The following is a 13,671-nucleotide window of genomic DNA, read 5'->3' as shown; positions in this document are numbered from 1 at the left end:
GCATCCTTTGAGATGTGATAAAGTTCCGTGGTTAGGAACTAGGGCTGTGAAGTCCCACAGGCCTGGGTTTAAATCTTGGTTTCACCAAGTGGTAACTTCATGGTCAGAGCAAGTTTCTTCATCTCTTTTTGCTTCATTTTCTCATCTGTAACATGGGATGGTTGAATGGAATAATTCATGTAAATACACAATAAACATTAGCTATGAGTGAATCAAAAATGCTAGAGAGAGTAATAATATGTAACAAGTAGTAGGAATAAAGGGTAGATGGAGGTATTCCGAATTCGTTTCTTGGAGTATCTTATTTCCCAAGGACATGACATGACTCAAAAGCATTGCTATCCTTGCCAACAGTTCCTTGTGCTAAAGCACACAATTTTTCACTCTTATTTTATAGGAAAGGAAACTGGGGAATAATTTGGTGGATGAGCTCCTTATCCCTTCCACAAAGATAATTTTTCGTTCTCACTGGTACATATTAGTGAATTCAGTGAACCAACACTGCACCCGCAAAAAATCTAAAAGGATAAGAAAATAAATCAACTGCTTAAATGTCCTAAATGATTATTCACTTTCTGATTAGAATGCAAGGTTGTAGGTATCTGTTGTACATGATCTGCGTTTTGTTTAAGTTAGTATGGCCTTTTCTATAAATTTCACCTCTCACTGTGTTCCCAATCCTGAATCAGGAATAAAGGAATACATGGAATGCCTGGGTGGCTCAGTCTGTTAAATGTCTGACTGATTTCATTTGGCTCAGGCCACGTTCTCACAGTTCGTGAGTCCGAGCCCCGCATCAGGTTCTGTGTTGACAGCTACAGAGCCTGCCTGGGATTCTCTCTCTCCCTCTCTCTCTGCCCCTCCCCCACTCGCTCTCTATGTCTCACTCTCAAAATAAATGAACATTTAAAAAAAAAAAGAAATAAAGGAATCCAGTTGGAGTCACAGCCCACTTATAAGGATTTGAGCCTGACCCTGAGAGCTCCCAACAAAATGTGTCATGCATGTGAAAACCTTCTATCATGCGTGCTCTGGACCAAAAGGAACATGAAAACACCAATTAAGGGGCCAATGAGGATGGCTTTTGTTGTAATTGGGAGAGGCAAGTATATCTTGCTGTAAGGGTGATTAGTGTCTCTATTTGGAAATGGAAGAATGGAGTCTTGCAAACACTCTTCATTTCCATGGGTGAATGGCACATGTGTACAGGCTACTAAACAACCATGGGTCTGGTATTCTTCCTCCAATGGACTTCTTAGTGTGGTGAGAGGAATGTTGTGTGGAATTTCAGGTAGGTATAGTGGTTCTCTAGGGTTGCAGTAACAAATTGCCACAAACTTAGTGGCTTGAGAGTGAAAATTTCATTGCTTTGCAGTTCTGCAGAGGTCTAACATGGGTCTCACTGGGCTAAAGTCAAGATGTTGACAGGGCAGAATTCCCTTCTGAAGGTCATAGAAGAAAAATCTGTTTCCTTGCCTTTTCCAACTTCTACAAGCCACCTACATTCTTTGGATCCAGATCCTCTGCCTTTCTCCCCAAAGCCAGCAAAAGTGGGTCCATTCATTCTCATACTACATCACTCTAACCTATTCTACTGCCTCCCTCTCCCACTTATAAGGTGCCTTGTGATATATTGGGCTCACCTGAATAATCCAGAAAAATCTCTCTATTTTAAGGTCAGCAGATTAGCAACCTTAATTCCACCTGCAGCCTTCATTTCCCTTTACATGTAGGGTAACATATTCACAGGTTGCAGGAATTAGGATGTGTACATCTTTGTGGGACCCTAATTCTACCTACCAGAGTAGACATTGGTGCCAAAAGGCATTATTAAAATCATTTGTTCGACAGATCCACTGATTAGTTGGGTTACAAGTCCCTCTTTTGTCCAAATTTTCTACTAAAATTGTTGAGACGTGGTGTCGGCACTTACCTGGAACAGTAGTTCTGCCTACTAACTTGGAGAGAGGCAAGGAAAGAAGACAAAGAGAGTCCCGGCAATATGTTTTAGTTTCAGCTTCTGCACCCAACTATTTGTTCTTTGTCTTCACCATGTACATTAAAGGTTTTCCGTGCTCAAAAGGACCAACAGGTCATGCTCCAAGGAATACCAAGAGCTTCTGCACAAAGTTCTGCAGAGCTCTACCATGCCTGTTTGCCATCTCCATACTGCAGCTAAAGTGGCTTGTAATAATCCCAGGTGCATTTCTTTCTTGTTGGCTTTCCCTCCTTTCTAAGTATTGAACTTTCATCTCCAAAATGCCTCAAGACAACAGAACTCCAAGTCCGATCTCATTACCAGAGAAGAGATACGTTCAAGTACTATCAAAATTCAGGTCATGACTCAGTCTATCCAGTTGAGTTAGGACCATCAGAAAGTAGTAACAACAACAACAACAACAACAACAAAAAGCAGACATATTTAGGGAAAGGTAAATTTCATTTTTAAGTTGCACTTTATAAAGTTCTGAGAGACTTTGAATGATTTTTTTTCATTCATTCCTCTTTCGTGTCAGAGTAATGTTCAAACGACTTACATCAGAGAAAATGATCTTGTTTTGTTTATAAATCCTCATTCCACCAGAGGATACAACTCCACGAATTGCCTTGATAATATATTCTGAAGTTTAACAGTTCTTCTGTCTGGAATGTACTCCTGGTCCAACCTAGTTTAAATCCATTTATTCTTTTATATTCTTAGAAGTATTTTCTAAAATCTGTTTTTCAGCTTTATACAGAAGATGTTTAGATACTTAAAGACTCTTGTCAATGTTCATCCTTGCTATGTTTGCCAGATTGAAATCCAGAGAATATGATATGTATTTTGACAAGACTTATGCTGATAATGATGCCCTGTGGTATCTAATCTGGACTCAGACATTTTGTCTGTAAGTGCATATAAGTGACTGAGTGTGTGTGTGTGTGTATGTGTGTTCTTTTAAAAACAGAATTGCTGGCAAACTCCATCCATATGGGACATCTGGAAACCCTGCCAAATTCCCCTTCTCTCTAGATCAAATAATCCCAGTCCCATTTAATTTTGCTTCAGAAATTCAAATTCATAAACATCAAAATGAACCACACTGGCATGCATATGTAGCTAAGCATCCAGGGTGACTTAGAGTCAAGCTTTCCTAGAAACAGGAGAACAAATAAATGACTTTTTTGTTTACTTCCTTCTATCATTAGAAATATTTGAAACAGCACCAAATATACCAACAGATATTTGAGTGTACAGTAGATTTTTAGCACTGCCAGACAAGTAATTTGAGTTTTGTGACCTGCTTCAAATATGCACATATAGGACCTACTCTGAGTTTGCCAGCAGAATCATTGAATTATAATTGACTCACACTTCCTATTTCCCCAGGAGTGTGGATTCTTGCTTTTTTCCTTAAAGGAAGTCTTTGATTGACAGAAGATGTTGATCATTCAATTTTAAGCTTCCATCCCATTATAGGCACCCCGCCTATAGTGCACTTTAAATATTTTTTATAAATCCCATAATTATCTTATGAAAAGCCCAATTACATTGCATTGCATTTGTATTAAGAGCCTTAATTTATTAACCATACACACTTAAAATGTACCACAATTATTTATAACCATGTTATAAAATTGGGAGGAGGCTGTGTATGTATAAAATCCTGTCTTGGCGTCTGAGCCTTTCAGTAAGAACCCACAGGCTTCCATGTGTGGCACTATGCCAGTATCCAAAAAAAGCAGGGTCTGCCTTTATTGGCTTGATGCTTTGATGGCCTTTGATCAGGCCATTGTACCAGAGCAGCCAAGATGTAGGGCAAGATGTGGCCTTTTGGTAACCTTCCTTCTTTGTGTGAGAATAAGACAAGTTAATTGGGCTTGACAGTACAGATGACCCTTTCAAGTCGGGAAAAATGAGACTGTTGTGCTTATCCCAGGTAGATAACCATTAATATTGCTTGTACTCTCTATGGGAAGAGAAAAAGGCTTGTTTGTTTTCAATGTTTTTCAAGGAAGGCAACAAAGATTCCCGGGAGGGATTGCCTGGCCAGCTCCATCTAAGGAAACAATGGTGCCATTTGAAGGGTTCAAGACACATTGAAAGGTAGAGAACACACTCCCGCTGATAAATTATTATTATTGATAACCCTTTCTTTGTCCTTGATTTCACATAATTGTCCAAGTTCAGAGTGTGAGCCCTACTGGACTCACTTTAGAGCTCTGTTTAGAAAACCGCCTCTGGAAAGGGAGACCTGTTGTACTTTAGTAGCAGTGGAATATTCTAGGCAGTCTGAGCTCATATTGTTTATACTTTATGAAACCATTTGTTTTAATCACAGTGGATCCTGGAACCCTTTTCCCTTTGTGTTAGTTTGCTTCTTTTTCCAAGCAACACCAATAACCATACGCATGTTCGCTGAGGGAGATGAAGGTCATGTGGGAGATCTCCACCACAAGAGGGTCATTGACTCTTCTCATGAGGCAAAGCTACCAGGGCTAGGAAGATGGCATCGTCCTCTCCATGTCCCTGTAGAAAACCAAAAAATTACAGGTACTTTCAGGAAGTCCAAGGTTCTTTGAGGTAGTATGACTTTGGTGCTCACTATTCTATTTTCACCTGTGTTGGTCCTATTCCAGTTTCAGCAATTCAGAACCTAATTTATTTTTTTTCTCTCAGTTTTATGGAGATCTAATTGGCATACAGGACTGTGTAAGTTTAAGGTCTACAGCATAATTATTTGATTTACGTGTTTTGCAATTTCCACAATAAGTTAACATCTGCAATCTCATATAAATACAAAAATGAAAATTTATAGTAAAAATTTTAAAAATGTTTTCTTTGTGATGAGAATTTTTAGGATCTATTCTTTTAGCAACTTTCAAATATACCATATTTGAAACTATAGTTTATAGTTTTGAAACTCTATGCCATATTTGATAACTATAGTCATCATGTACGTTATATTCCTAGTACTTATTTATCTTATAATTATAAATCTGTACCTTTCAATCACCTTCTTCCAATGCCTACCCCCACCCTGTCCAACCTCTGGTAACTATGGGTCTGATCTCCTTTTCTACAAGTTTGGTTTAGGTTTTTTGTTTTGTTTTTTTTTTAGACTCCACTTATTAGATCATATATTTGTCTTTCTCTATACACACACACACACACACACACACATATATATATATATACATATATATATATATGTATATATATATACATATATTACATTTTCTTTATCCATTCATCCATCATTGCACTCTTAGGTTGTTTCCATGTCTTGGCTATTGTAAATAATGCTGCAATAAACATGGGGATGCAGATAGTGATTTGTTTCCTTTAGATATATACACAGAGAATCAAATTTGAAAGAAAGAGAGACAGAGACAGAGAGAGGGAAAGAGTAATGGAGGGAAGTGGGACAAAGGAAGAAAGAGAAAGAGAAAGAAAGAGAGAGAAGAAATAAAGAGGGAAAGAAAGAAAGAAAGAAAGAAAGAAAGAAAGAAAGAAAGAAAAAGAGAAAAAGAGAGAGAGAGAAAGGGAGAAAGAAAGGGAAAAAGAAAGAGTCAGAGGCAGGCAGGGAGGGAAGAGGATAAGGAAGGTAAGAGGTCTAGTCTCAGTGGGGGTTCTTAGGTCGCCTGCATTGAGTTTTTACTCTTTGTGAACATAGTCCTAGCATTAGGGGCATGATCTATGGATTGATGCCATGTGTCTTAAGTTAGTAAAGAGAGATTTCCAAGTAAGTCCAAGATTTAACAGTAAAATGTGAAATAAATCTGAGTTTTATTGCCCGGCACTGATGGAATTTTATCAGTATAGTACTTGCAGGGCTTCAGAAAGAGTTTTATCCATTTACTGTTCTAAGCTTTGTGATTAGGTAACATTTCTTTTGGAGAACCACCTGATAATGCATATCAAATACTAGACAATACAATATCCTGTTTTCAGAAGCATGTCTTAAGGAAATAATTTAAGAGGAGAAAATCATATTTTGGAAAGTATCTCTAAATAGAGAGATATAATTAGAGCAACATACGATATGATACCCAAACCTGGAAAGAATCTATAAATTTCCAACTATAGAGACTACCTGGGGAGGCCTGGGTTGCTCAGTCAGGGAAACAACTGACTTCAGCTCACGTGAGTTCGAGCCCCACATCGAGCTCTTTGCCGTCAGCACAGAGCCTGTTTCAGATCCTGTCTCCCTTTCTCCCTGCCCCTCCCGCATTTGCACACACGCTCTCTTTCTCTCTCTCTCAATAATAACTAAACAATAGAGGCTAATTAAATAATAAAATATCAATGCTATACATATTATGCAACCATGAAAATAGTATGATGGGTAGGCAGAGTAATATTTATGAAACATAAAGTAAAAGCTAGTATTAACATTCTATAAATATATAAAAGACTACAATAATAAGATAATTTTTATGCATATTATAAATTAATGGAAATGAATTCTATGGATTTTCTGTGTATGCTTCAGAAGTTTCTGATATAATATTTTGAACCTGATTTAATCACAGATAAATTACAATAAAATTAATTCATATTTAGTGAGTGAGTGATTGTTGGCAAGGGTACGTTTCCTTATTTCATTCTAGACAAGGGGGTATTAGGTGAGTTTAGGCACCAAACTCATTCCATAGAAATTCTCTTATCATCAAAGGTTTCAAGTGTAGTATACCCGATATGCTTGAAAAGATTAGGATGTTAGAGTCAGTATCCTTCCTTCATGGCATGATCAGTGGAAAAAATCTTTTTCATCATTTAAAAAAAACAAAAACAGAATTCCTACCATAAGCACTTTCAGAAAAATACTGGTAGTGTCTCATGTAAATAAACAGAATCCATTCCCACTCATTTTTTTTTTTTTTTAGTTTATTCATTTTGAGAGAGAGAGGGTACACGAGGGAGTAGGGGAGGGGCAGAGAGAGAGGGAGAAAGAGAGAATCCCAATCTGGCCCCACACTGTCAATGCAGAGCCCAATGCAGGGCTTGAATCCAAGAACTGTGAGATCATGACCTGAGCCAAAATCAAGAGTCGGATGCTTAAACGACTGAGCCTCCCAGGTGCCCCATGTTAATTTTTATTTTTGAGGGAGAGAGAGAGCAATCACTAGTGGGAGAGGGGCAGAGGCGGGGGGCGGAGAGGTGGGTGGGGAGAGACAGAGGATCCAAAGCAGGCTCTGCACTGACAGCAGAAAGCCTGATGTGGAGCTGAAACTCACAAACCATGAGATCACACCACCCTTAGTCTGATCCTTAACCGACTGAGCCACCCAGGCGCCTTAGTTCTCACTCCTTTTTAAAATCAGCTGAAGAGGGGCGCCGGGGTGGCTCAGTCGGTTGAGTGACCAACTTCAGCCCAGGTCATGATCTCGCGGTCTGTGGGTTCAAGCCCCGCGTCGGGCTCTGTGCTGACAGCTCGGAGCCCGGAGCCTGTTTCGGATTCTGTGTCTCCCTCTCTCTCTGACCCTCCCCTGTTCATGCTCTGTCTCTCCCTGTCTCAAAAATAAATGAACATTAAAATCAGCTGAAGAGCTTTTAATATTGTTCCAAATCAACAAAGAAAACTAATAAATACATTGTGAGTAGGGCAAAATCTTACTAACAAAGCAAAAATTAATATTTTGAAGTTCTGTATGTGACAAATGTGCCTGCATAGAGACATTTATTTCTTTGTTTATGGAAGCCTGCCCTTCTCTCTTGACTATAAGTTCCTTTAAGGACAAATAATTTGCTTTTGCCTCATTTATACCCCCACATATATGCTAGCACCTAACACGTGATTGGCATTTAATCATTATTTGTTTAAATAAGTAACAAGGGGCGCCTGGGTGGCTCAGTCGGTTAAGCGTCCGACTTCAGCTCAGGTCACAATCTCACAGTTTGTGAGTTTGAGCCCCGCATCGGGCTCTGGGCTGATGGCTCAGAGCCTGGAGCCTGCTTCCAATTCTGTGTCTCCCTCTCTCTCTGCCCCTCCCCCGTTCATGCTCTGTCTCTCTCTGTCCCAAAAATAAATAAATGTTAAAAAAAAAAATTTAAATAAGTAACAAATGAACAGACCAAGCCAAAGATTTTTAACAAATTCTTTTCCTCTCCTAATTTCTATATACTATGTTATAGTAGAGTTTGTTCAATAAAACAACACCAGGATTTTAATTAAAAGCCAAAAAGAATTCAACATGTATTAATAGAGCTTCTACTTTTATATTTTAGATACTTCTGGATTGTTTTAATTTTTTTTATCATAAAACACATTACTTCTGTAATTTAAAAAAGGAAATAAGATATTGGGCTGAAAATGTTTTGTTGGGGCATGAACATTCTATTTTAGGAATCTGTTGCTCCTAAAGAGGCAGAGATAGAAGGGGGTTTCAGGGGTGCACAGAAACTGTTTAATGTAAATATTAAGATTCACATAGCTAGAATTGAGAAAAATGCTGTTGACCTAGATCTCCCCAATACTTTGAAAAAGCAATTAATAAGAAGCTTGTTTTCCTCCACCTTTAAAGTAATAGATTTTTTAACCCCCAACCTTGGGGGACAGAGAGGCAAGGGATCATGTTGTTTTGCACCTTTTGTGAGTTATCACAACTCTCCTCTAGAGAAGAGAGAACAAATATTAGAAGGACAAGTCATAGGCCTTCTCTTCCTCTTCACCAGCTGTTTTGTTCCAGGTTAGCAAGAACTTTCAAGACTGTTTGCTGCCAAACATACCTAATAGTCTCAGAAATTTGGCTAAACGTTGAGGAGATTTCACTCAAAAGTCAATTTATGGTGACTTGAAAATAAATTAAAACTTCCCATTCCTGTGTGTGGGCTTCGCAAAGTGATTTTCTTCCAAAGAATAAATAATGGAAAGGGGAAAAAGACTGACTTTACAGTGGGACATACAACAAACCCCACCTCACCCAGATGATCAAGGTCAACAGCAACTTTGCTAAGTCTTGCCAAGAGCATGTACACCTGAGACAACATGCCAGGGCAGGTACTTTACGTATCTCTATGGTCTTTCTCTTCAAAACCCCTAATTCCAGTCTAATTATGAGAAAAACACTAGACAGATTCCAGTTGAGGGACATTCTACAAAATACCAATACTCCACAAAATTGTCAAGGTCATCAAAAACAAGGAAAGTCTGAGAAACAATGACAACCAAGAGTTGCCTAAGGAGACATGCCAACTAAATATAATATATTCTGAACAGGATCCTTCCTGGAACAGAAAAGATATTAGGTAAAAATGAAGGAAATCTCAGGGCACCTAGGTGGCTCAGTTGGGTAAGAATCCAACTTTGGCTCAGGTCATGATCTCACAGTCTGTGGGTTCAAGCCCCACATCGGGCTCTGTGCTGACAGCTCAGAGCCTGGAGCCTCCTTCGGATTCTATGTCTCCCTCCCTCTCTGCCCCTCCTTGCTCATGCTCATGCTCTGTCTCTCTCTGTCTCTCTGTCTCTCTCTCTCTCTCTCTCTCTCTCTCTCAAAAATAAAAACATTAAAAAAAATTTTTTAAATGAAGAAATCTGAATAAAGTATGGATATGGACTTTAATTAATGTCAATATGTTAAAACTGGCTCCTTTGTTATGACAAAAGTAGCATAGTAATGTAAGACGTTAACAATAGAAACTAGGGGCAAGGTGGATGGGAACTCTCCCTACTGTCTTTGCAACTTTTCTGTAAATCTAAAACTATTCCAAAATTAAAAATTTAATTAAAAGAAAATTAGGGATAAGGGAGGAGCAATTTAAAATGCTAATGTTTGGGGCACCTGGGTGGCTCAGTCGGTTAAGCATCCGACTTCAGTTCAGGTCACGATCTCGCGGTCCGTGAGTTCGAGCCCCGCGTCGGGCTCTGGGTTGATGGCGCAGAACCTGGAGCCTGCTTCAGATTCTGTGTCTCCCTCTCTCTCTGCCCCTCCCCCATTCATGCTCTGTCTCTCTCTGTCTCAAAAAGAAATAAAACGTTAAAAAAAATTAAAATAAAATAAAATAAAACGCTAATATTTGAGGTTAAAGATCTCTTCAAGCATGAAAATTCTGATTGAGAAATATATTCCAGTCTCTATGGATTAGTATTCATCTAAAAATATTCTTTTATGACATATTCTTTCAATAAATTTGAATAAAACAAGTTTCAATAAATTTGAATCTATATCTCAAGATTAGAAGAGACCTTGGAAATATTCTCACCCAAACTCTTTATTTTATGAAAGAGCTAAAAAGGAACTGAGAGGCAGAGCCAAAAGACAAACCCAGGTGTCCTGTCTCTGTGCCCTCAAACTACGAAGACCCCCTACAACAAAATGTCAATTGAATACAAGTAATCTATTTCTCAGATAACCTACCAGTCTTCTCTCAGCCTGCCCTTACTTTTGATCACTTAATTCCTAAGGAAGGACCAGCCTCACAGCCAGAAATTTGGTATATGTGCACACTATTTCCCAATAACTTAATAACTTAAAATTTAAAGTGATACAGATGTCAGCATAGCTGAATATACAGTAGTCCCCCCATCCACAAGGGATACATTCCAAGACCCCCGGTGGATGCCTGAAACCCTGGATGGTACCAGACCCTATACATACTATGTTCTTTCCTGTAATACATACCTATGATAAAGTATAATTCATAAAGTAAGTGCAGTAAGAAATTAACAAAAATAACTAATGATAAACTAGAACAATCCTAACAATATAGAGTAATAAAAATTATGAGAATGTGGTCTTTCTCTCAGAATATCTTATTGTACTGTACTCACCCTTGTGATGATGTGAGATGAGAGAGTGTGTACATGATGAAATGAAATGAAGTAAATGATGCAGGCATTGTGACAACATAGCATTAGGCTGCTATTGAACTTCTGAGGATAGGTCAAAAGGAGTATCATCTGCTAGTTGATGGTGGGAAACTGACAGCACAGAAAGAGAAACCCTGGAGAAGAGGGGACTACTGTAGTACTTTAAAAGTCATGGATATTTCCTGATTTCTTAACTATAAAGCTGCTCTATATCCCTGGTGCATTGAAGCTAGTCTAGATCCCTGGAGTGTCAGAGCAGGTATATCCAGACTTCTACTGGTTTAAAATCTCAGCAAGTATGTTTCCAGCATATATCCAGGAACATCCTAGAGAAAGTGGTTACCCCACCTTTCAGCCACATATGCTGCTCCTCAGTGACCTCAAAGAAATGCAGACACTGTCTTCAAGGAAAGAACATTATTCTTTACTCTCCCATCACTTCTTGGGGTGACTGGGGCTCTCTGTATAATTCAAATTCCTTAATCAAGGCCTTTTATGGTTGTTATAATCTTTTACAGTTGTGCATGTTGGCCATTGTACAACAAGCACAGCCATAAATGACTATCCCATTTAGGACTGACAATGAGCCAGGCATGAATCAGAAGTGACTGTTAAAGTGACAAAGGGTCTAAGTGTTTATATTTCCTTCTGCTTTTGTGACAGATGGCTAAAGCTCTTTGCTGCCTACCTTTTCCACACGGAGAAAGCACTCTGTTAGGTAGTAATTGACTTCACGAGTTTATGATCATTAAAAAAATACACACAGGAGGTATGCTTTGATATTCCTTCATAATTCTGTATGCCCAACAAGGTTTCTAAACTCCTCCTGCTTTCCCAAACAAATAAGTATGGACATCATGGTGCTTAGGCAAGATCACTAGATTTTATAACACTCCAGCTCAACAGCAGAGTGAATCTGTGCTAGAGACGAGTCAGGTTTTTTGACTCCTAATCCAGTACTCTGGGTAATTGTTGGAATTATTTTTTTACTCTTCAACATTTCAAACAAATTATAAATAAAGCCAGCCACTGTTACTTATCAGGGGGAAAATGCACAATATTGAGTACGGGATACAAAGATTCTGAGCATGCTCGCACATGCACTATATCTGAAATATTAGAACTATTTTGCTATGCAGCAAAGATGTATTTATCCTTACAGAGAGCTTCTCGCTGAGTTATTTTTGTCTATAAAAGGGGACAATGGTGTCCTTAAGTATTCTAGAATGTCATACTAACACAAAATAATGTAGTATATTTTATAATGTAGCATGTAATATTTTATTTATAATTTTATAATGTGGCATATAATACTTTGAGTGGAAAAAAACACTTCAGTTTAACATGTTTCCACAACCCAAGTCCCTAAAGGAGAATAAATAGCTAATTTGAGTTGACTTACTCACTATAACTATTTTAAAGTATAATAGTCACATTGTCAAGTTTCACTCATGGATCAGGAACCAGATACCACAGGGTCTACTATGATATCACAGGGTCGACTATGATTAAATGTCTTGTGCCTGTATTTCTTATATACAGGCAGCCAAGACAGTTCAAGATGAATTAGATCAAAGGGTAACCTATTACTGCCTATAGGCACCATAACTGCCTAACTTTTCTATTTGGTGGCACAACTGTCCAGTAATAGCTAGAAGAGAAAATAACAAACCTCTTTTAGATAGAAGAAAAAGAATTCTCCCGTATTAGGTAATGCAAAGTTACCTTAGAAAAGGATTTCATCAAGAGACATTTTCTTTCAAAGATATCATGGTATTTTATTTCTTGTGACATACCCCAGCCAAATGATAGCTAACACTAAACTTTGCTATACAAAGAGAAATTATCAGGTAAGAAGAGCAGTTTCAAAGCCACTTGTAAAAGTTGGGAATTATACACAGGACAAATGAATACATCGAGTGCCATAGTATTCCACATCCTAGACCAGTGCCATTCAGCAAAATTTTTTGTCACAATGGAAGTGTACCGTATCTGTGCTGACCAATCTAGTAACCACTAGCCACCTGTGGCTGGCTACTAAGCACTCAATATGTGACCAGTGTGACTGAGGAACTAAATTTTAATTGTATTCAATTTACATTTAAGTAGCCACATGTAGCTAGTGGGTAAGTCACTGGGGAGTACAGCTAAAGATACTGGGTTGTATCCTCTCTAGAAAAAATAAGAGTATGGTAAGTGCTAGTTTAAGTCCCCCCCAAAATAAATGTGAAGATGTTTTACCATTAAATCTCCTCAACTGTAAAATAGGAATTTGTGATTCACATAAGAAGGATGTACTTCAGTAAAAGTTCAGGAGTACTTTTCAGAATATTATATGAATCACATATTCCAAATCAACCAACAGGAGTCTGTACCTCATATTTTCTTTAGTCTTTCTCTGTCTATTGGTTGCACTATAATGACTTGATGATGGTTGGTTTAAAGAATTTTAGAAAAGATTCAAACACTGCTAATGAATAATGTAACTAAATATCCAGACCAGGAGGCCTAACTATCTAAGTCACTTAAGTCACTTAAAGTTACATGTTTACACAAAGTTCTCCTCCTGTCCATAGTAAGCCTATTTTGTCCATACAAAGCCTAAGTAGAGATGTCAAGTAGGCAGTTAAATGTACAAGTCTATAATTCAGGAGGAGCTCAAGATTATAATTTGCATACTCTCTCTTTAACTTTCAAAGAGTAACATATATCTAAATATTCACATTATTAAAATTGTAAAGTCCTTTAAGAGACTTCCTGCAACATAGCTATCTTTAAGTCTTTTCCAGAGCATTTTATCCAGTTCCATATGTCATTGTTTTATTAAGAATGTTAAATGAGGGGCGCCTGGGTGGCTCAGTCGATTAAGTGTCTGACT

The sequence above is a fragment of the Panthera uncia genome, assembly GCF_023721935.1.
Source record: "Panthera uncia isolate 11264 chromosome B2 unlocalized genomic scaffold, Puncia_PCG_1.0 HiC_scaffold_24, whole genome shotgun sequence".
Taxonomy (NCBI): Eukaryota; Metazoa; Chordata; class Mammalia; order Carnivora; family Felidae; genus Panthera; species Panthera uncia.
The sequence above is the reverse complement of the archived record's forward strand: the minus strand, read 5'-3'. Positions refer to the sequence as shown.